Below are 22753 nucleotides of genomic sequence, written 5' to 3' on the forward strand. Positions count from 1 at the left end.
GCTGCCAATCTGAGCCTCCCCATGCAATCTGCCAGTGACTGAGATATTCCTTACCTAGAAACCAGAAAGGTGTGCAAAGGCCTAGATAAACCTGAGAAGTTTAAATAAGCAAAAAAAAAAAAAAAAAAGGCTTAAACGGCATCTATTTTGTTTGTCATAGAAAAGGAAGGAATGTTTACACTTCTGGGTCCTATCGAGCAACAAGGTAGCATGAGTAAGGGACACAGATAGCATCCTCCTGGGGACACCCAAGCTGAGCATAATCAGGGAGCAGGGAGGAAAGGAAACTTGGCAGGAGGGCTAAGATGTGCCTCCCCATCAAGAAACAGCCAAAACAGAATTAATTTAGGACAAAGAGAGAAGGTAAAATCCAGTGAATCCTTTTCCTATTTCTACTGTATTTCTAAAGATTAGAAAATTGTGCTTCTCTAAATATATATACATATACATAGCAAAGAGTCTTTTGAAAACGTCTGTTTTCAACTATGCTTTCAAAAAAAAGTGCAAGAAAGGGGGTTTGAGGAGAGAATTTTAACACCACAGGTCCAAAGTGATATAGGGAAATCAAAATTAGAAAACACCAAGAGAAAGGATAAACAAAGGTGTCCCTTCCTTCTCACTGAAACACTGCCTTCTCACAATTATTCTTTAACAAGAAGCCACAGGAATACCTATGCTCTCAGTTCAGGTAAGAAACACCTGAATCAGGTTAAGTCTCTGCCTAGCACAGTTAAAACTGAATATAAATATGGTCACGGCTAGAAAGCATACATATAGATAGGAGAAATGGTTCTAAAAGGAAAACAAAACCACAGAACACTTAAACTGTAAACTGTCTAAGATGCTAAGATATGGAATGAGGAGCTTCCTAGACCTATCATCTCATACTACTGACCCCACCAGACTCAAAGCTGGAGAGAGAAACTTCTGCACAACTAAAAGATGCAAAGGGACGGTACCAGACTTGTTCTAGCAACCTACCTAGGTTCCTGAGATGACTGGTAACTCTAGTTCCTTTTCTTCAGTTCCATCCTTCTGAAGCACAATTAAAAGAGAAACTGAGCATGGTGGGGACAAGCTGACAGGACTGAGGCAGAGATGCACACACACCTTACGGTGACTGGCAAACTGATAACACCTCCCTACTTGGAATTTACCCTCACTATAACATCTTTTGAATAAAATCTGCTCTATTTCAGAATAGAAACAAAAGAACAATTCTTATCCCTCGATGAAATCTCAATTAACTGTAACTCTAAGTTTATAACTGGAGGTCATTCCGGGTACAAATCTATGACCTTGTACTAGTGATAGTCACATGCGTCCTGCTATTAGAGGTAAAAGATGGAAATAAAATCTCCTACACTTAGGAGAGGTGAAGCCAAGGATCTGGTCATAGTATTGAGGATTTTAGATTACTTGGGGGCCTCATTTAGAGCCTCCTCCTTCCATGAAAGATGATTACTAGCTTAAAGCAAGAAAAATCTCCAGGAGTTACCGTCATGGCTCAGTGATTAACGAATCCGACTAGGAACCACGTGGTTTCAGGTTTGATCCCTGGCCTCGATCAGTGGGTTAAGGATCCGGCACTGCCATGAGCTGTGGTGTAGGTCGAAGATGCGGCTCAGATCCCATGTTGCTGTGACTCTATTGTAGGCTGGCGGCTACAGCTCCAATTAGACTCCTAGCCTGGGAACCTGCATATGCCCAGGGTGCGGCCCTAAAAAGACAAAAAAAAAGAAAGAAAGATCTCCAGAGTAAGGAATTATACAACCATACAACAGTTCCTGTCTTTCTCGTGACATCTCAATGATACCACAACTCAAAGGAGTCGGTTTTCTGTTTTAACTTAAATATAGTTGATTTACAATGTTGTCTTAGTCTCTGGTATACCGCAAAGAGATTGAGTTACACACACACACATTCTTTTTCATATTATTTTCCATTATGGTTTATCACAGGATACTAAATACAGTTCCCTGTGCTATATAATAGGATCTTGTTTTTTAGCCATCTGCTAATCTCAAACTTCCAGCCCATCTCTCCTTTACCCCTCTTCCCCGCCCCGGCAACCACAAGTTTGTTCTCTATGTCTGTGAGTCTGTTTCAGTTGAGTAAATAAATTCATTTGTGGAGTTCCCGTCGTGGCGCAGTGGTTAACGAATCCGACTAAGAACCATGAGGTTGCGGGTTTGGTCCCTGCCCTTGCTCAGTGGGTTAACGATCCGGCGTTGCCGTGAGCTGTGGTGTAGGTTGCAGACGCGGCTCAGATCTGGTGTTGCTGTAGCTCTGGCATAGGCTGGCGGCTATAGCTCCGATTCAACCCCTAGCCTGGGAACCTCCATATGCCAAGGGAGCGGCCCAAGAAATAGCAAAAAAAAAAAGACCCAAAAAAAATGTTTTAGCTTTAAAAGTAGAAACAAAAATTAACGACTTATGGTTCTCCTTAATAAGCTAAAAAAAAAGACCAAAGTAAGCAGAAGGAAGGAAATAATAAAGATATAAACAGAACTCCAAGAGGGGGGAGGGTAATGAACAGAATCAAACTAGGTATTTCTAAAAAAAAAAATCAAGTTGATAAACTGTCTAGAGAAACTGATCAACAAAAAAAGAACACACAAATTACCACTATCAGGGATGAAAAAAGGGGATATACCATTATAGAACCTATAGGCATTAAAAGAATATGGTATTATGAACAACTGCAACCAATAAATTCAACAACTCAGACAAAATAGATAAATTTCTTGAAAAACTTACCAAAACTAACACAAGATAAATATATAATCTGAATAGCTCTAGATTTATTAAGAAAACTGAAGTTACCACAACTCTTTCTAGATGGAAAACTCCAGATACAGATGATTTTACTAGTGAATTCTACCCAATATTTAGGGAAGAAATAATACCAATCTTGCACAAAGTCCTTCAGAAAATGGGAAGAGAAAGAAAACTTTCCAGCTTATTTTATGAAGTCAGATAACCCTAATGTAAAAAACAAAACAAAACTAAAAAGATCCTTACAGAAAGAAAAAAAGAACAAATAAAAGACACACAGAAAAAGAAAAAAAAATTATGGACCAATAAATATCCTTCATGAACATAAACACAAATATCCTTCTTAAAAATTTAGCCAAACAAGAGTTCCTACTGTGGCACAGTAAGTTAATGATCTAGCTTGTCTCTGTGGAGGTGCTGGTTTGATCCCTGGCCCGGCACAGTGGGTAAAGTATCCGGCGTTGCTGCAGCTGTGGTATACAGGTCGCATTGCAGCTCCAGCTCAAGTTCAATCCCTGGACCAGGAATTTACATATGCCACAGGTGTGGCCAAAAGTACAAAATTTACCAAAACAAATTCACTGACATACAGAAGGAACAATATGGGAGCTCCCACTGTGGCTCAGTGGTAACAAACCCAACTAGTATCCATAAGGATGCGGTCCCAGGCCTCGATGAGTGGGTTAAAGATCTGGCGTTGCCATGAGCTGTGATGTAGGTCGCAGACTCGCCTTGGATCCTGTGTGGCTGTGGTGGGCAGCTGAAGCTCAGATTAGACTCCTAGCCTGAGGACTTCTGTATGCCACATGTACAGCCCTAAAAAGCACACACACAAAAAGGAATAATATGACAAAATGCGGCATGTAAGTTTGATTAAATAAATCAATGTAATCCATCATATTCTTTTTTTTTTTTTTTTTTTTTTTTTTGCTGTGTCTGTGGCATGCAGAAGATCTAGGGTCAGGGATTGGATCCTGCATTGCTGTGGCTGTGGCAATGGCCTGCAGCTAAGCTCTGATTGGACCCCTAACATGGGAACCCCCATATGCCGCAAGTGCAGCCCTAAAAAGCAAAAAAAAAAAAAGCCAATTTTATATTTGTATATGCCAGCAGCACACACACACACACACACAAAAAGCCAATTTTATATTTGTATATGCCAGCAGCACACAATTAGAAAACAAAACCTAAAAAATTCATTGGACTGACTTCACAAAAGATGTCAGAGAAGGATACTCCAGGAATCCAACCCTCCACCCAAACAACTATTGCTTTGGCAGAAATTGAAGTAACTTTTGGAACTCTGGAGTTTAGCTGGAAACATGAAGCTTCCAAGGTAGAACCAGATAAAGAGACTGGTGGATACTAGTAAATCTGCATCGTTTGTGTGGCAGCTTCCCAACCCCCAGCCCCATAGTAAGCAACAGTGGGATGGCTACCTTCATTCCTGGTACAGCATATTAGATGCTACGGTGGATACAGTAAAGATCTTATCCTCGAAATACTGGGGTTGTGTTTCCTGACTAAGGATGGCTGCTTTTGATCATTGAGGAGCAGGCAAAGCTCGTGACCACTGTTTCAACATCCACAGGCTCAAGCAGCTTCCAGGGGATTTAAGAGAACAGGACTTGTTTTTATTTTACCCCCTTCTGGAAGCCAGACATTTAAGGAAATCTTTATCAGATCACTAGCTGTATATACAATTGAACACAAACTTCAAGTGCCACAGACAACAAGGAATACCCTTTCCAAAATCTGTCTAGAAAAGTCACAAATGGAAGGCTCCAAAACTCAATGAGCAAAAACTAGCAATCCCTGAGTGGGAAAATTAGATTTCTAAAATTACCAGCACATAATACTCAAATGTCATAGTAACAAAAAATTTAAAAACATACAAAGAAATAAAATCAATGCCTGTTCACAGGAAAAGGAGAATTTGACACAAAAACAAAAAAAAAAGTACACCACGAGGAAGCAAAGACACTAGAATTATTATTAGTTAAAGATGTTAAAATCAACTGTTGTATCTTTTTTTTTTTTTTGGTCTTTTTGCCATTTCTTGAGCTGCTCCCGAGGCATATGGAGGTTCCCAGCTAGGGGTCAAATCGGAGCTGCAGCCACCGGCCTTCGCCAGAGCCAAAGCAACACAGGATCCGAGCTGCGTCTGCAACCTACACCACAGCTCACGGCAACGCTGGATCGTTAACCCACTGATCAAGGCCAGGGATCGAACCCTCAGCCTCGTGGTTCCTAGTCGGATTCGTTAACCACTGAGCCATGACAGGAACTCCAACTGCTGTATCTTTTTTTGACCTGCACCCACAGCATGCAGAAGTTCCCAGGCCAGAGTGCAAACCCAAGCCACAACACTGAATCCTTAACCACTAGACCACCAGGTAGCTTCTCATGTGTCTTAAATACATTTAATGAGCTAAAGGAAAGCACAGTCAAAGGAATTCAGGAGATTGGAGTTCCTTTTGTGGCTTAGCAGTAATGAACCTGACTAGTATCCATGAGGATGCAGGTTCTATGCCTGGCCTCATTCTGTGGGTTAAGGATCCGGCATTGCCATGAGCTGTGGTGTAGGTCACAGATGCAGCTCAGATCTGGCATTGCTGTGACTGTGGCATGTAGGCCAGCAGCCTCAGCTCCGATTCAACCCCTAGCCTGGGAACATCGATATACCACAACTGCAGTCCTGAAAAGCCACACACACACACACACACACACACACACAAAAGGAATTCAGGAAAATGATGTATGAGTAACATGAAAATATCAATAAAGAAGAAATTATAAGAGCTCCCTGGTGGCACAGCAGTTTAAGGATCTGTCACCGTTACTGCTGTAGCTCAGAAGGCAGCTATGTTCAACACTATACCACCAACACTACTTGACATGTCACTGCTGTAGCTCGGGATGCAACTGCAGCATGGGTTTGCTCCCTGGCCCTGGAAATTAAGTATGACGAGGGTGCAGCAAAAAAAGAAAGAAATTATTAAAAGGAACCGAACAGAAATTATGCAGCTGTAAAGTACAATAATGAAAAAATGCCCTACAGATGTTCAAGAGCAGATCTAAGCATACATAAGAAGTATGAGTGGGGAGTTCACGGCACCGACTAGGAACCATGAGGTTGCAGGTTCGATCCTTGGCCTTGCTCAGTGGGTTAAGGATCCGGCATTGCTGTGAGCTGTGGTGTAGGTTGCAGACGCGGCTAGAATCCCGTGTTGCTGTGGCTCTGGCAAAGGCCGGTGGCTACAGCTCTGATTTGACCCCTAGCCTGGGAACCTCCACATGCCGTGGGAGCGGCTCTAGATAAAGCAAAAACAAAAACAAAACAAACAAACAAACAAAAAAGACATTAAACAGGAATTCCCCTGGAGGCTCAGTGATCTGGCATTGTCACTGCGGTGGTGCAGGTTTGATCTCTGGCCTGGGAATTTCAACATGCTGCAGGCATGCCCCACCCCCATAAAGAAGACACATAAAACAAAAACACAGTATAAAACTGTTGAAACCCAAAAACAAAGACAGAATATTTAAAGCAGCAAGAGAGAAGCAACTAGTAATGTACAAGAGATCTTCAATATGATTCACAGCTGATTTCTCCTTAAAATCCACCAGAAGGCAGTATTTAAGATCCTGAAAGAAAAAACTGTCAGAGTTCCCATTATGAACAGCACAAAGGAATCCAACAAGGAACCAGGAGGTTGCACGTTCGATCCCTGGCCTCGATCAGTGAATTAAGGGTCCAGCATTGCTGTAAGCTGTGGTGTAGGTCACAGACACAGATTTGGCATTGCTGTGGCTGTGGTATAGGCCAGCAGCTATCACTCTGATTGCACCCCTAGGCTGGGAACCTCAATGTGTATAGGTGAGGCCCTAAAAATAAGAAAAACCTATCAACCAATAATTCCATATCTGGATAAACTGTCATTCAAGAATGAAGGGCAAGAGGTCCCTTGTGGCTCACCAGGTTAAGGATCTGGCATTGTCACTGCTGTGGCTCTGGTTATAACTGTGGAGCAGGCTTGACCCCTGTCCCAGGAACTTCTGCATGCCATGGGTACAACCAAAAAAAATTGAAAGGCAAAGTTAACATATTCCAAATAACAAAAACTACAGGAGTATATTACTGGTAGACTTGTCCTATGAGAAATGCTACAGAGTCCCTCAGACTAAAATGAAAGGACAATTCACAACCACAAGAAAAAATATATAAAACTGGTAAACATGACTACACAAATAAATATAAAAACCAGCATTACTGCACATTTGGTATGGTTTGTAATTTCCCTCATTTTCCTATATGACAACATACAAATGCATAACACTATTTACAAATCTATGTTAATAGGCAATGTATGAAGATGTAACCTAGGAGCTCCCACTGTGGCGCAATGGGACCAGCAGCATCTTGGGAGCACCAGGATTTAGGTTCAATCCCCAGTCCAGCACAGTGGGTTAGGGATCAGCGTTGCCACGGCTGCGGCTTAGTTATATATATGTATGTGTGAAAATAAAAAGAGAGATGGATAGAGGTGTACAGAAACAGAGTATTTGTATAAACTAATGAGGATGTTATCAGTTTAAGATGCTAATTTTAATCCCCAAGGTAACTACGAATAAAAGTAATTTTAAGATATACAGAAAAGGAGTTCCTGTTACAGCATAAAGGAACCAAATCCGACTAGAAACCATGAGGTTGGGGGTTCGATCCCTGGCCTCACTCAGTGGGTAAAGGATCTGGCATTGCCATGAGCTGTGGTGTAGGTTGCAGACGCGGCTCGGATCCCGCGTTGCTGTGGCTCTGGCGTAGGCGGGTGGCTACAGCTCCGATTCAACCCCTAGCCTGGGAACCTCCATATGCCGCGGGAGCAGCCCAAGAAATAGCAACAACAACTACAACAACAACAACAAAAAAAGACAAAAAAAATGTAAAAAACCCTTAGAAGAAAAGCAATAGGCAAGCCACCAGGGACTGAGAGAAAATACTCATGAACATGCATCTGACTTATATTTAGGATATACAGGAGTTCCAGTTGTGGCTCAGCAGTTAACAAATCTGACTAGCATCCATGAGGACGCAGGTTCAATCCCTGGCCTTGGTCAGTGGGTTAAGGATCCGGCATTGCCATGAGCTGTGGTGTAGGTTGCAGACACAGCTCGGATCCTGTGTTGCTCTGGCTGTGGTGTAGGTCAGCAGCTAAAGCTCCGATTCGACCTCCTCCACATGCCACGGGTGCAGACCTAAAAAGCAAAATGTGTGTGTGTGTGTGTCAGACTTCCTGACATGCAATAATAGACAAAAGTTAACATCTCAATATTTTTAAATGGGCTGAAGATTTGAACAAGTACTTCACAAAACAAGTATACAAATGATCATTAAGTACAGACACAGATGCTCAACATCATTACTAATCAGGTAACTGCAAATTAAAACCACAATGAGATATCAAAATACTTTCAAAAATGGCTAAAATTTAAAACATTCACAACACACTAAATGTTGCTAAGGATATGGAACTATCACAACTCTCATACATTATTGGTGGGAATGTAAAATGGCTCAACTATCCTGAAAAAGGTTTTAACATTTCTTATAAAACTAGATATACCTCTACCCAATGACCCAGCAATTCTATACCTCACAAGAGAAATGAATGTGTATGTTCTCCCCAAAAGTTATACAAAAATGTTCACAGAACCTTTACTTATAAGTCAAACACTGGAAACACCTCAGATGTCCATCAACAGAAGAACAGAATGAACTGGAATTTTCACACAAGGAAATACTCAGAGCAGGGGTGTGCACTGTGGCTTAGTGGGTTAAGAATCTGACATAATCTCCATGAGGATGCAGGTTCAACTCCTGGCCTCCCTCAGTGGATTAAGGATCCAGCATTGCCACAAGCTGCAGTGTAGGTCGCAGATGCAGCTCAGATCTGGCGTTGCTGTGGCATCAGCGAGCAACTGTGGCTCCAATTTGACCCTTAGCCTGAGAACTTCCATATACCGCAAGTGCAGCCATAAAAAGAAAAAGAAATCTCAGAGCAATAAAAAGGAATGAACCACTATCAAATTACCAAGGACATTTTTTACAGAACTTGAACAAAATATTGTAAAGTTTGTTTGGAAGCACAAAAGACCCAGAATAGCCAAAGACATCCTTAAAAAGAAAAATGGAGCTGGAGGAATCAGGCTCCCGGACTTCAGACTATACTTTAAAGCAACAGTCGTCAAAACTGCATGGTACTGGCACAAAGACAAAAATATAGATCAGTGGAACAGGATAGAAAGCCCAGAATTAAACCCACGCACCTACTGCCAACTCATCTATGACAAAGGAGGCAAGAATATACAATGGAGAAAGGACAGCTTGTTCAGTAAGTGATGCTGGGAAAACTGGACAGCCATATGGAAAAGAATGAAATTAGAACACTCCCTAACACCATACACAAACATAAACTCCAAATGGATTAAAGACCTAGATATAAGACCAGACACTATCAAACTCCTAGAGGAAATCACAGGCCAAACACTGACATGACAGCAACATCTTCTCAGATCCACCTATCAGAGTATTGGCAATAAAAAGAAAAATAAACAAATGGGATCTAATCAAACTTCAAAGTTTCTGCACAGCAAAGGAAACCCTAAACAACACAAAAAGACAACCCACAGAATGGGAGAAAATCTTTGCAAGTGAATCGACTGACAAGGGATTAATCTCCAAAATTTATAAACACCTTCTGCAGCTCCATACCAAAAAAACAAACAAGCCTATCAAAAAATGGGCAGAAGATCTAAACAGACAATTCTCCAAGGATGAAGGTTCAATCCCTGGCCTCACTCAGTGGGTTAAGAATATGGCATTGCTGTGAGCTGTAGTGTAGGTCGCAGATGCAGCTCGATTCCAGCGTTACTGTGGTGTAAGCTGGCAGCTTCAACTCCAATTTGACACCTAGCCTGGGAACCTCCATATGCCCCAGGTGTGGCCCTAAAGACAAAAAAAAGAAAACAAATTTGTATCCAAATAGCAACTATAAAGTCTCCAAAATAGCTAGGGACTTTTAAAGTAAAACCAACAAAAAAACCTTTTTTTTTTTTTGGTCTTTTTTGTCTTTTTAGGTCCGCACCTGTGGCATATGGAGCTTCCCAGGCTAGGGGTCCAATCAGAGCTGCAGCTGCCAGCCTACACTGGAGCCACAGCCAACACCAGATCTGAGCCATGTCTACAACCTACACCACAGCTCACGGCAACACCACAGCCTTAACCCACTGAGCGAAGCCTGGGATTGAACCTGCAACCTCATGATTCCTAGTTGGATCCGTTTCCGCTGCGCCACAACGGGAACTCCCCTTTTTTAAAGTATACAATCAAACATATGAGGAACACCTACAATGAGTGAGACCCTAACAAATATTTTACTAAGACAAATAGTTCCTGCCCTCAGAAAACTGAAAGTAAGAATGGAAGGCAGGTAGAGATGAGAGGCAAATGAGGAACTCTAAAAGAATATGGGGAACTCTCTTATTGTGCAGAGCAGGTTAATGATCCAGCGTTGTCATTGCAGGAGCTTGGATCACTGCAGTGGTACAGGTTCAACCCCTGGCCCAGAAACTTCTGCATGCTGCAGATGTGGCAAAAAACCAGAAGTATGGTAAATATTACCATATGAGAAATGTATGGTGAAAACACCAGTAGTGGCCGTTAATTAAGACAGAGGCTGGGAGTTAGGAAAGGCCTTCTAGAGGGTATGACATTTAAACTGAAATCTGGGAGTTTCTGTTGTGGCTCAGCAGAAACAAACTTGACTAGTATCCGTGAGGATGCAGGTTCGATCCCTGGCTCCACTCAGTGGGTTAAGAATCCCGAATTGCTGTGGCTGTGATATAGACCAGCAGCTGTAGTTCTGATTTGACCCCTAGCCTGGGAACTACCATGTGCTGCAGGTGTGGCCCTAAAAAGCAAAATAAACAAACAAACTGAAATTTGAAAGAAAACTTGAGTTAGGGAGTTCCCGTTGTGGCGCAGTGGTTAACAAATCCGACTAGGAACCATGAGGTTGCGGGTTCGGTCCCTGCCCTTGCTCAGTGGGTTAACGATCCGGCGTTGCCGTGAGCTGTGGTGTAGGTTGCAGACTCGGCTCGGATCCCGCGTTGCTGTGGCTCTGGCGTAGGCTGGTGGCTACAGCTCCGATTGGACCCCTAGCCTGGGAACCTCCATATGCCGCAGAAGCGGCCCAAGAAATGGCAAAAAGACAAAAAAAAAGAAAACTTGAGTTAGACAGAAAGGCAGAGGGGAGGAAAGGGACAGAGCAAAGATAAAAAGTATGGGCAAAGGCCCAGAGGGAGGACAGTTAGTCACCTAAAACACTTGAGGGTCAAGAGGTGCAGTTAGAGAGGCTGGTAAGAGCCAAATGATGACATGCCTCATCTAAAAGACTCAAGAATTGGGACCTGACCCGTTTCCCACTGGCTCATCACTGAAGAGCTTTAAGCAGAAGGTCAAGGGCTCAGATCTGCACTGCCCACAGTATGAAATGGACTGGCCAAATGAAACTATTCCCAAATAGTTTTGAAAATCTATAGTATACCACAGTTTAACAACTTGACAAGCTTCCCCTTTATCTAATCAACACCATAAGGTAAGGAGAGTAGATACTGTCAACCCAATATTGCAAGAAAAGCAGCAGACAAGAGAAATCAGTTGACTTGTCTAAGTAAGGTGCCACAGCTAGAAAGTACTTAAAACAGCAGCATTCATTTTCCTTGCCTGGTTCCCAGAAGAGCTCCAAGATTGATCTTTTCAATCTAGTCTGAGGAGGCAGGCATCACTCAGGGCAGGATTGAGTGAGATTAGTACTCTAGGCAGTTCACACGGAGGTTCATTTGCTCAGAAAGTTTATTGCCTTTACAAAATGATGTGGGAATCCTAAACCTTTTGGACACTAGAGATAACACTCATTCTGTGCCTTTTTCACACTGTAGGGAAACAAGACCACAGTGAATATAAGGAAGAAACACTACTAAATGGTTAGGACACCAAAAGTTTCAGAACCAGGGTTGCCCTTAAGAAAATAACATCACGTATTCTTTTCATAATTTTAGTTATCACCTAGAAACTGAACACAACATTGCCAAAGTTCCCACACTCTAAAAAAGTCTAAGATTCTGGGAGTTCCCATTGTGGCTTAGCAGTAACAAACTCAACTAGTATCCATTAGGACGCAGGTTTGGTCCCTTGCCTTGCTCAGAGGGTTAAGGATCCAGTGCCACTGAGAGCTATGATGTAGGTCGAAGACATGGCTCGGATCTGGCATTGCTGTGGCTGTAGTGTAGGCCAGCAGTTGCAGCTCTGACTTGACCTCTAGCCTGGAAACTTCCATATACCTTGGGTGCGGCCCTAAAAAAAAAAGACCAAAAAAAGTCTAAGATTCTGAAAGCTCCCACCGGAAGAAAGCATGATATCTGGAAACCTTCACATTACAGCTCCAAAGTTTTCAAGGGTGGTAATATAATCCTAGAGAGTTTCAACTCCCCCAGGAAATACTCGGAGTGCTAACAACCAGCATCAATGTCCATAGTCAGGAGAAAATTTTCTGAAAAGAGCAGCTGAAATTCTATCCTTTGGTGCTATATAGGAAGAAAAAAACACACCTAAATCCAGTAGCAGCTACTATTTGCATTGTAAAACTAATTTATAAGCCATCTCACAAGAGATGAGGTCTCCCACCCTCCCCCACTCAATATCCTGGCAGAGAAGCAAAACTGTCAGCACCATCTTTTCAGCTACCAAGATAATGCTATAGTTCAGAGGCAAGGCCTCTGTGGGGCTCCATTGACAACACCTGTTAAGACAAATTTTGAATTTTTAAAAGGAAAAACTGAATAATACATTTTTTTAAAAAATGACTTGGGAGTTCCTGCTGTGGCACAGTGCTGCAACAGAAATGAATCCAACTAGGAACCATGAGGTTGCGGGTTTGATCCCTGGCCTCGCTCAGTAGGTTAAGGATCTGGGGTTTCCATGAGCTGTGGTGCAGTTCGCAGACACGATTCAGATCTGGCGTTGCTATGGCTCTGGTGTAGTTGGCAGCAACAGCTCCAATTAGACCCCTAGCCTGGGAACCTCCATATATCTCAGGTGTGGCCCTAAAAGGACAAAAAAAGAAAAAAAAAAGCAAATAAATGAATACAATAAATACATAGTCTTTTTTAAGCCATTATTTAAATATTCTAATTTATTAGCTGGATAGTTGTTAGGTATATACGTGTGTAAAAATAATCAAATTTTGTGCACTTTAGGAGTTCCCATTATGGTGCAGTGGTTAATGAATCCGACTAGGAACCATGAGGTTGCGGGTTAGATCCCTGCCCTTGCTCAGTGGGTTAAATAAAATTCAGGCGTTGCCATGAGCTGTGGTGTTCACAGATGTGGCTCAGATCTGGCGTTGCTGTGGCTGTGGTGTAGGTCAGTGGCTACAGCTCCAATTAGACCCCTAGCTGGGAACCTCCATATGCCGAGGGAACAGCCCTAGAAAAGGCAAAAAAAAGACCAAAAAAAAAATTGTGCACTTTATATGTAGTCTATACTCCAGTAAGAGTTACTTTAAAAGAAAAAAATTAACAGAGCAAACCAATCATCTGAAGGGTGGAAAATAATCTGTGCTTAAACTATCATGACAAAGCATGGGTACTGTCTGAATACTGATACTCCCTGGCTGTGGCCTAAACATCTTATTTTTAGTTTTCTCAAGTGTAAAGTGAATGTACGACTACTTATAGAGCTATAAAAAAGAAAGTCCTGGAGTTCCTGTTGCGGCTCAGCAGTAACAAACCCGACTAGTATCCATGAGGACATGGGTTCGATCCCTGGCATCGCTCAGTGGGTTAAGGATCTGGTGTTGCCAGGAGCTGTGGTGTAGGTTGCAGACGCAACTCAGATCTGGTATTGCTGTGGCTGTGGTGTAGGCAGCTACAGCTTCAATTCAACCCCTAGCCTGGGAATTTCCATATGCCACAGGTTCCGTCCTAAAGTCTTTCTCTCATCAACTTAGTTATTCAAAAGAAAAACATGCAGACCAGTAAACAGAAATTCCAATCAAGCAAGAGGACTATTAGAATTCCTGTCATGGCACAGCAGAAACAAATCCAACTAGGAACCATGAGGTTGTGGGTTCGATTCCCCGCCTCTGTCGGTGGGTTAAGGATCTGGCGGTGCTGTGAGCTGTGGTGTAGGTCACAGCCACAGCTCGGATCCTGCGTTGCTGTGGGTGTGGTGTAGCCCAGCAGCTGTAGCTCTGATTAGACCCCTAGCCTGGGAACCTCCATAAGCCTCAGGTGTGGCCCTAAAAAGCAAGAGACTATTAAATACTGGTTCTCTCTCTCCCAACCAACTATAAAAAATACAATAAACTAAAAATAAAACACACACTTGAAATTTTTAATAAAATACCCTTTTAAAGAATTAGTGCATTCTCCTTACAAAATGTGTAGCTCTCTTAATAAACCTGATTTCACTTTATTTTCTTTTTTGGCCACCCTATGTCATGTGGAGCTCCTGGGCCAGGGATCCGATCCAAGCTGTGGTCATGACCTATGCTGCAGCTGCAGCCAATGCCAGATCCTTTAATCCACTATGCCAGGCCAGGGATTGAAGCTGTGTCCTGGTGCTGCAGAGATGCCACCGATTCCACTGAATCACAGCGAGAACTCCCTTGCTTTCGCTTTAAAAAAAAAACAGTATTTATAGAGTAATTTTGGGGAGTTTCCCAGTGGTCTACTGTTTAGGACTTGGTGCTTTCAAAACCACAATGGCCTGGGTTCCATCCCTGATCTGGGAAGTGAGATCCCACATCAAGCCATTGCATGTGCAGCCAAAAATAAGTAATTTCTCACTCAATCAACTCCCACATTAGTTTCATTCACGCTAAATACCCACCTTAGCTTCCATCCAGAAAATATCATTTTAGCAGCTCCATAAGAATCAATTTTATTCTTTAAGAGATTTGAGAAGCTATAGAAGATGTTGATAATCAAGTTTTGGGCCATAAAAAAACTAGTCACTGAAAACTGGCACAAGCATCCACTTGTGAGAAGCTCCTGCCATGGTGCAATGGGTTAAGAATCTGACTAGTGGCTCGGGTCACCACAGAAACATGGGTTTGATCCCTGGCCCAGCACAGTAGGTTAAAAGGATCTGGCATTGCAACACTTGTTGTGTAGATCATAGCTGCAGCTTGGATTCAGTCCCCGGCCTGGGAACTTCCATATGCCACAGATGAGGAGTTCCCATCGTGGCTCAGTGGTTAACGAATCGGACTAGGAATCATGAGGTTGTGGGTTCAATCCCTGGCCTGGCTCAGTGGGTTAAGGATCTGGTATTGCCATGTGCTGTGGTGTACATCGCAGACGCGGCTCGGATCTCGAGTTGTTGTGGCTGTGGTGTAGGCCGGCAGCTACAGCTCCGATTTGACCCTTAGCCTGGGAACCTCCATATGCCAGAGGTGTGGCCCTAAAAAAAGACAAAAAAAAAATAGAATTCAATGGTGACAGAGAATGCAATATGCCAAACAAAGCTATGAATATGCAGTGTGGACATGAGTTTTTAATAGGAGGGGGGATTTAAGGGGTGACTACTCATCACCAAAGCATTCTTCCTGCTTCTAGGAATTAACATCTAGAACACTTAGCTAGGACCCTCTAGATGGTGCTAGTTTTTCAATACCACACATGCAAAATTCAGACAAGGCAGCCTCAAGCTTTAAAAAGTTGCACTTGAGGAGTTCATATTGTGGCTCAGTGGTTAACAAATCTAACTAGGAACCACGAGGTTGTGGGTTCGATCCCTGGCCTTGCTCAGTGGGTTAAGGATCTGGTGTTACCATGAGCTGTGGTGTAGGTTGCAGACGCGGCTTGGATCCCGCATTGCTGCGGCTCTGGCGTAGGCCGGTGGCTACAGCTCTGATTAGACCCCTAGCCTGGGAACCTCCATATGCTATGGAAGTGGCTCTAGAAAAGACAAAAAAATTTTTTTTTAAATAAAAAGTTGCACGTGAATTAATTTTAATTCACGTGTAATTTTTTTTAAGTAGCAAACTACCTGCCACATGACTGACAGTCTAAGTGGCAGTTCCCATTATGGTCACTGGGCATAGACAATTACAAAGGCACAAATCACCAAGGCCAGGCTCCATAGAGGGATGAAGGATGAATTTTGTGAAACCTGTGGATGACCAGCCTGCATCAATTAACAGAAACCAAGAAACATGACAAGTAACCGAAGTAAGTTCTAAAGCAAACAGACCCTCTCAATCTAGAAGCTTGTGTCCTCTTGCAACATTTCCTGATATTTCAATTTCCCAATTCAATGGAATATTAGTTAGTTTTTGATTCAGTATGGGTAGATCTGTAAATCTGGCAAAAAAAAAATAGAAAATGAAGCTTGGAGCTGAGAACTATGAGGAAGGTATAACAACAAAACTGGGCCCAGAGCCCAAAGAACTGTTCAACTTTTCCTGAAACAGGATCCCTGTGATATAGTGTGGGAATCAGAGCAATTCTACTTGCAGGTATTTATAAAAGAAAAATGAAAACATGTACACATAAAGACTTGTACAAGAACATTTATTGCATCTTTATTCATAATAGCCAAACTAAAAACCCAAATGCCTATAAGCAAATGATACAGGCGTTAAAATGGAATACTACCCAGCAATAAAAAAGAACACATCAAAATGGATGAAAACTCAAAAACATCACACTAAGCAAAAGAAGCCAAATACAAAAGACTATACGAGCAATTTTCATTATTCACACTAGTTATGTCCTCTAAAGTCACTGCAAACACCGAGTTAGTGAATATTGAGCCAGTGCTCCTGGCGGAAGTATAAAGTTTAATTTCTGTGTTCTGTGAGCCTTTGGTCACAACTTTTTCATCAATCAATAAATCCATAACCTTCCAGGGCTACATATATACAACACATAATCTTGTACATACATTTCTACTTAAAGACACTTAATTGGAGCTCCCATGGGGCTCAGTGGTTAACGAAATCTGACTAGGAACCACGAGGTTGCGGGTTTGATCAGTGGGTTAAGGATTCGGCATTGCCGTGAGCTGTGGTGTAGGTTGCAGATCCCACATTGTTGTGGCTGTGGCTAGGCTGGCAGCTACAGTTCCAATTAGATCCCTAGCCTGGGAACCTCCATATGCCATGGGTATGGCCCTAGAAAAGACAAAAAAAAAGACTAAAGACACTTTATTAAATATATACTGTTGACCCATTAGCACTTAACTCTGAGCCAACATCACTGTAACTCAGGCCTGAACAAAACTTATCAAACACATGTATTTTCTTCATAGGCGCTTCACAGCCTTCCTGTCCTTAGGAATATTAGACAGCACTCCAGCACTATACTTGAGAACAATTTTATTCAGCGAAATTACCAATAAAAAGCACAGAAATATGAAAAACCATGGCACTAAACAGATCACTAAAAGGACACCTGTTTACAGTATAGATATCCTCCACTTTTTGGAAGCATACTTTACCCCACTTTGCTTTTATAAATGACCTACATTAGAATCTGTTTTCACTAACAAAGAAATCCAAAGAGCATTTTCACTTTTATAAAAGGCAGAAAGTGAAAACAGCATTCAGGATTTGTTTTGAAGGGAGCCATTATAGAGACAATGCGCACCCAGAATAGCGAGAGTGGCACTGCCAAGCTCCTTCCCTGAGAACTACACTCAGCATCAAGCCACCACAGCTCTGAACTGTGTGAGCATCTGTGCTTTTTCTTGACTTATTGTGTCTATCCATTAGCAAGCTATGTCCTAAGGTAACAGCCTCTTCACTTGACGCCAATCTGGAGCATGAAAGGCTTCAAAGGAGCTCTATACTTATATTCAAAAGCACTCTACTTTCCTCCAAAAGCAAGGGAAACCTTGTATTTTGCTATACCTGCAAGGCAGTGTCCCCTTGTTCCACCTTAGCTGGGAAGGTCCACCAGGAAATTCAGATTTTTCACCATTTCTGGTCTGCAAAGGATTTTCATTGACCAGTGAAGTGGCTCAAATTTTCTCTTCTTTTTTTTTGGCTTTTTAAGGCTGTGCCCTCAGCATATGGAGGTTCCCAGACCAGGGGTCTAATCGGAGCTACAGCTGCCAGCCTACACCACAGCCACAGCAACACCAGATCCTCAACCCACTGAGTGAGGCCAGGGATCAAAACCACAACCTCATGGTTCCTATTCGGATTTGTTTCTGCTGCGCCCTAACAGGAACCACCAAGTGGGTCAAATTTTCTTAATTCATCACCAAATTTTAAAATCAGGAAATTTTACATGAAAATCTAATTTTGTCTGGTTTTCCTTTAAAAAAAAAAAAATCTGGTAACACAATAACTGGCTAGACCTAAGAAACAGTGACCCTTTCAACAGGGCCTGTGCTTGCTAGTTCACCCTTGTTGCCACCACTCACCATTCATTACAATTCAGGGCTCCCCTAATTTACTACCAGCTGGTCCTGGATGTAAATATCATTTACCAGATGTTTATAATATGTTGACTGCAAAGAGGTACAAATTAGGTGTAATTTTGTAATCTCATTTTTGTAAAAATTTTTAAGACAGGGAAAAAAAAAGTCTGGTTATACAATAGAGCACTAACAGTGATGTTACGGGTGGTCTTATTTTCATTTCTTGTTACAGTACCTTTTTTTAAACTAGTGAATATATATATATTACATTACTTTTATAACAGCCTTGAGATATAATTCATACATCATATAAGTCACTGCTTTAAAGTGTACAATTAAGTAGTTTTTAGTACATGAAAGATAAGCACAACCATCGCTATAATTTTTTTTTTTTCCTTTTTTTAGAGCCAAACCCAAGGCTTGAAGTTCCCAGGCTAGGGGTTGAATCAGAGCTACAGCTGCCAGCCTACACCATAGCCATAGCAACACAGGATCCAAGCCGCGTCTGCGACCTACACCACAACTCACAGCAATGCTGGATCCTTAACCCACTGAGCAAGGCCAGGGATCAAACCCACAACCTCATGGTTACAAGTCAGATTCACTTCCACTGAGCCACGACAGGAATTCCCATTACCACGATTTTAGAACATATTCATCACCTCTCCTCTCATCTACCCCCAAGCCCTTACAATCATTAATCTACTTTCTATATAGATTTGCCTCTCTGGACGTTTCCTATAAATGGATATAAATATATATAAACATATAATATGTGATCCTCTGTGTCTGTTCTCTTTCACTTAGCATGTTTTCCAGGTTCACCCATGTTGTGGTATGTATTAGTATATCAGTACTTCACCTTCTTTTTTTTTGCTTTTTAGGGCCATACCTACAGCCTACAGAAGTTCTCAGGCTAGAGGTCAAATCAGAGCTACAGCTGCCGACCTACACCACAGCCATGTGGGACCCAAACCGAGTCTGGGATCTACACCACAGCTCACAGCAATGCCAGACCCTTAACCCACTGAGCAAGGCCAGGAATCAACCCCTCACCCTCATGGATACTAATCAGCTTCGTTACTGCTGAGCCACTATGGGAATTCCCACGTCACTCCTTTTAATTGCTAAGTAATATTCCACTGTATGTATATACCACATTTTATTTATCCATTATCAGCTGATAAACATTTAGGTCATTTCCCCCTTTGGTTATTATGAATAATACTGCTAAAAACACTCATATACAGGTTTTTATGTGGCTATATGTTTTCATTTTTCTTGGGAAGATAACTAGGAATTGCTAGGTCATATGGTAACTTTACATTTAAACCATTTAAACAATTACCAGACAATCTTCCAAAGTGGCTGCATCATTTTACGTTCTGAATATAAGGACTCTGATTTCTCTACATTCTTGCCAACACTTGTAATTATTTAACCTCTTTTTTGGTGTACCTGCAGCATGTGGAAGTTTCCAGGCCAGGGATCAAACCAAGGCCACAGTTGCAACCTGCACCACAGCTGAGGCAACCACAGATCCTTAACCCACTACACCACACGGGAACTTCCTTTTTAGTGTGTGTCTTTTTAGGGCCGCACCCACAGCATGTGGTGGTTCCCAGGCTAAGGGTTGAATCAGAGCTGTAGCTGCTGGCCACAGCCATGGCAGTGCAGGATCCGAGCCACCACTGCAACCTACAACACAGCTCACGGCAATGAGGGATCCTTAACCCACCGAGCAAGGCCAGGGATAGAACCTACGTCCTTATGGATGCTAGTCAGATTTGTTTCCACTGAGCCATGATGGGAACTCCAACTTCCTAACTTTTTGATTACAGAATAAGTTGTTTCTAAGTGTTCATGCAATCATAATATGCCCAGATTTTTAAGGACTTCAAGGTACTCTTATTCTCTGACAGCAAAGATTAGACTTGAAAAGAGCCCAGTACTACACCTGCTTCCCTAGCCTGCCCACTTTCTGTAAAAGGAGGACAGGAATAAATGAGTTAAATCCCCACCCACAAATAAAACTTTTACAGATGATATCAGCAGCAGATTTTCTAAGCACTCAACAAAATAAAGTCTCCAGGAGATCCAGCACTGAAGTGAACATATGTTCCCAACAAAATTCATTTGTAATGCCTCTTACATAAATCCAACCTCAAACCATAATAGTGGCAAACATGAGAGTCTCCATCTATTACTTCTTGTAAAAGAACCAAAATATCTTAGGTTTTCCCACTCAAAATCCATTGCTCAAATCCCGCTTTGATATAGGAAGAGAAATTAAATCTGATTTAAAATCAGGGCTAAAGCAGAGATCCACTGGCACAAATATACAAAATGACTGACTGCTCCTCCACCCCAAGCCAGAGTACACTGTGCAGCCTTTCCCCAGATTTGCCCACCACTGCTCCCTCTAAGTCTCAGTGCAGCCTTGGGAGGAGGGCAAGCAGCAAATACTACTGACACGATTACAGCAGCCCAAGGCGGCACTGAGACAATCCAACCAAGAAGAGAGTCTAAGAATCTCAGCACCCAGTGCTATGCTCACCCAATACATATTTTCCAAGACTCGAAACTGGCACTTTACCCAGGAAGGGGGTGAGCCATGTAGCCCCTCTGAGATGCAGAATTACATTCTATTCTCAGGTTTCAGTTCTGTACTTTGAGCAAGTTCTGTCCCTTACAGAATGAGAATGTGCCTCCATAAGGTGCTAGAGTCAAATGTGCAAGCACTCCAGGCAGGGTAGGAGGTGGACATCTATGGCCAACCAATCCTCATTTCTACTAGCCCATTCCCTCCATTTACTGCTTAATTATAGAGGTTGTTTCCGACTCAGGCAAATTTAGCACATTTTTTAAAAACATTTAGTCATCATCTACTACGTGCAGGTACAAGATGACACAAAAACAATCTCTGTAGGAAAACGGTTAGGGTGAATCGAGGCTAGGGGTCAAATCAGAACTACAGCTGCTGGCCTGCCTATACGACAGCAACACAGGATCTGAGCCCTGTCTTGCAACCTATACCACAGCTCACGGCAAAGCTGGATGCTTAACCCACTGAGAGAGGCCAGGGATCGAACCCGAATCCCATGGATACTAGTCGGGTTCATTTCCACTAAGCCACAATGGCAACTCCCAAAACAATATTCTTAAAAGAGTAAATACCGTGCTGTTTTTTGTTATACCAGCAATAATGCTACTGCAGTTCAGAAGGAGTGGAGTAAACCTCCCCACCCCCACCCAGGACTCAAATGTTTTGGGAATGTTTCATAAAGGAGGTAGGAAGGACATGAGCCTGACTCTGGAAAAAAGAGAAATGAAACTGAAGGAAAAGGGTATCCCAAAGAAGAGCAAAAGCCAATGCATTAGCTGGCAAAAGGATCTGTGTATAGAAACACAGTATATGGAGTATTTTATCAAACCATTTGGTTAGTGGGGATTAGGACTGGAAAGGTGGGCTTAGGCCAGCTGGGCAGCAGTATCTCAAATGCCGTTAGGACATCAAATCTCAACCTGCAAGCCTGCAGCAGTTTGACTTTGGTGTAGGATCTCCATAGCTATGAATTATATCTATCGTTCATAATAGTTAAAAGTACTGATATTTACAGGTGAATTATGTATTTACAAATTAAAGTACATAGAAAGTCCCCTATTATAACAGTTCTACTCATTTGCGCTTAAAAATGCCCAACACAAAAGGACCATTAGTTACCTTTGAGTAATAACACATGCTGAATCAAGCAATCATCATCTGATACTCATCAATATCCATAAGACAGTAAAAGCATTAATCAAAGGCAATAAAAGTCCTTGGATGTTCTGTCATTTACTTGGGGCAGCAGTTCTAACGTAAAGTTAAGACTATGAATGGACCCCTGAACCTCCTAAAACTTTGCAAAAGTTAGTATAGTAAAGTTGACTAAGGAGATGATCTGTCTCTACTCTCAAAAAGGACAGATAGCTGAAACAGGCTAGAAGCCTAACACAGCATAAAATGGCAGGAATTTAACCCTGTGGCAGTCTTAACTTTCTAAAGGAATTGTTCATCAAAAGGGGTTTGGGGAGTTCCCGTCGTGGCGCAGTGGTTAACGAATCCGACTAGGAACCACGAGGTTGCGGGTTCGGTCCCTGCCCTTGCTCAGTGGGTTAATGATCCGGCATTGCCGTGAGCTGTGGTGTAGGTTGCAGACGCGGCTCGAATCCGGTGTCGCCGTGGCTCTGGAGTAGGCCGGTGGCTACAGCTCCGATTCGACCCCTAGCCTGGGAACCTCCATATGCCGCGGGAGCGGCCCAAGAAATAGCTAAAAAGACAAAAAAAAAGGGGGGGGGGGTTGGGGGGAAATTAGCCTGTGGCAATTTTGAGAAGCTCCTAATATTTTAGTATCTCCCTCCTTTCTTGTCAAGAACTGCCCAAGGAATTGGTCTCACCAAGATCAAAACGTTCGAAATTCAAAAAATGGCCCAAAGGAGGGT

At 42.4% G+C, this 22753-nt stretch overlaps 1 protein-coding gene across 2 annotated transcripts in view; it reads right to left on the bottom strand.

Moving 5' to 3' along the window:
- The window catches only part of IP6K1 (inositol hexakisphosphate kinase 1), a 62016-nt gene that overhangs the window by 37841 nt on the left and 1422 nt on the right, over window positions 1-22753 (bottom strand). The window lies entirely within an intron of this gene.

The sequence above is a fragment of the Phacochoerus africanus genome, chromosome 1, assembly GCF_016906955.1.
Source record: "Phacochoerus africanus isolate WHEZ1 chromosome 1, ROS_Pafr_v1, whole genome shotgun sequence".
Taxonomy (NCBI): domain Eukaryota; kingdom Metazoa; phylum Chordata; class Mammalia; order Artiodactyla; family Suidae; genus Phacochoerus; species Phacochoerus africanus.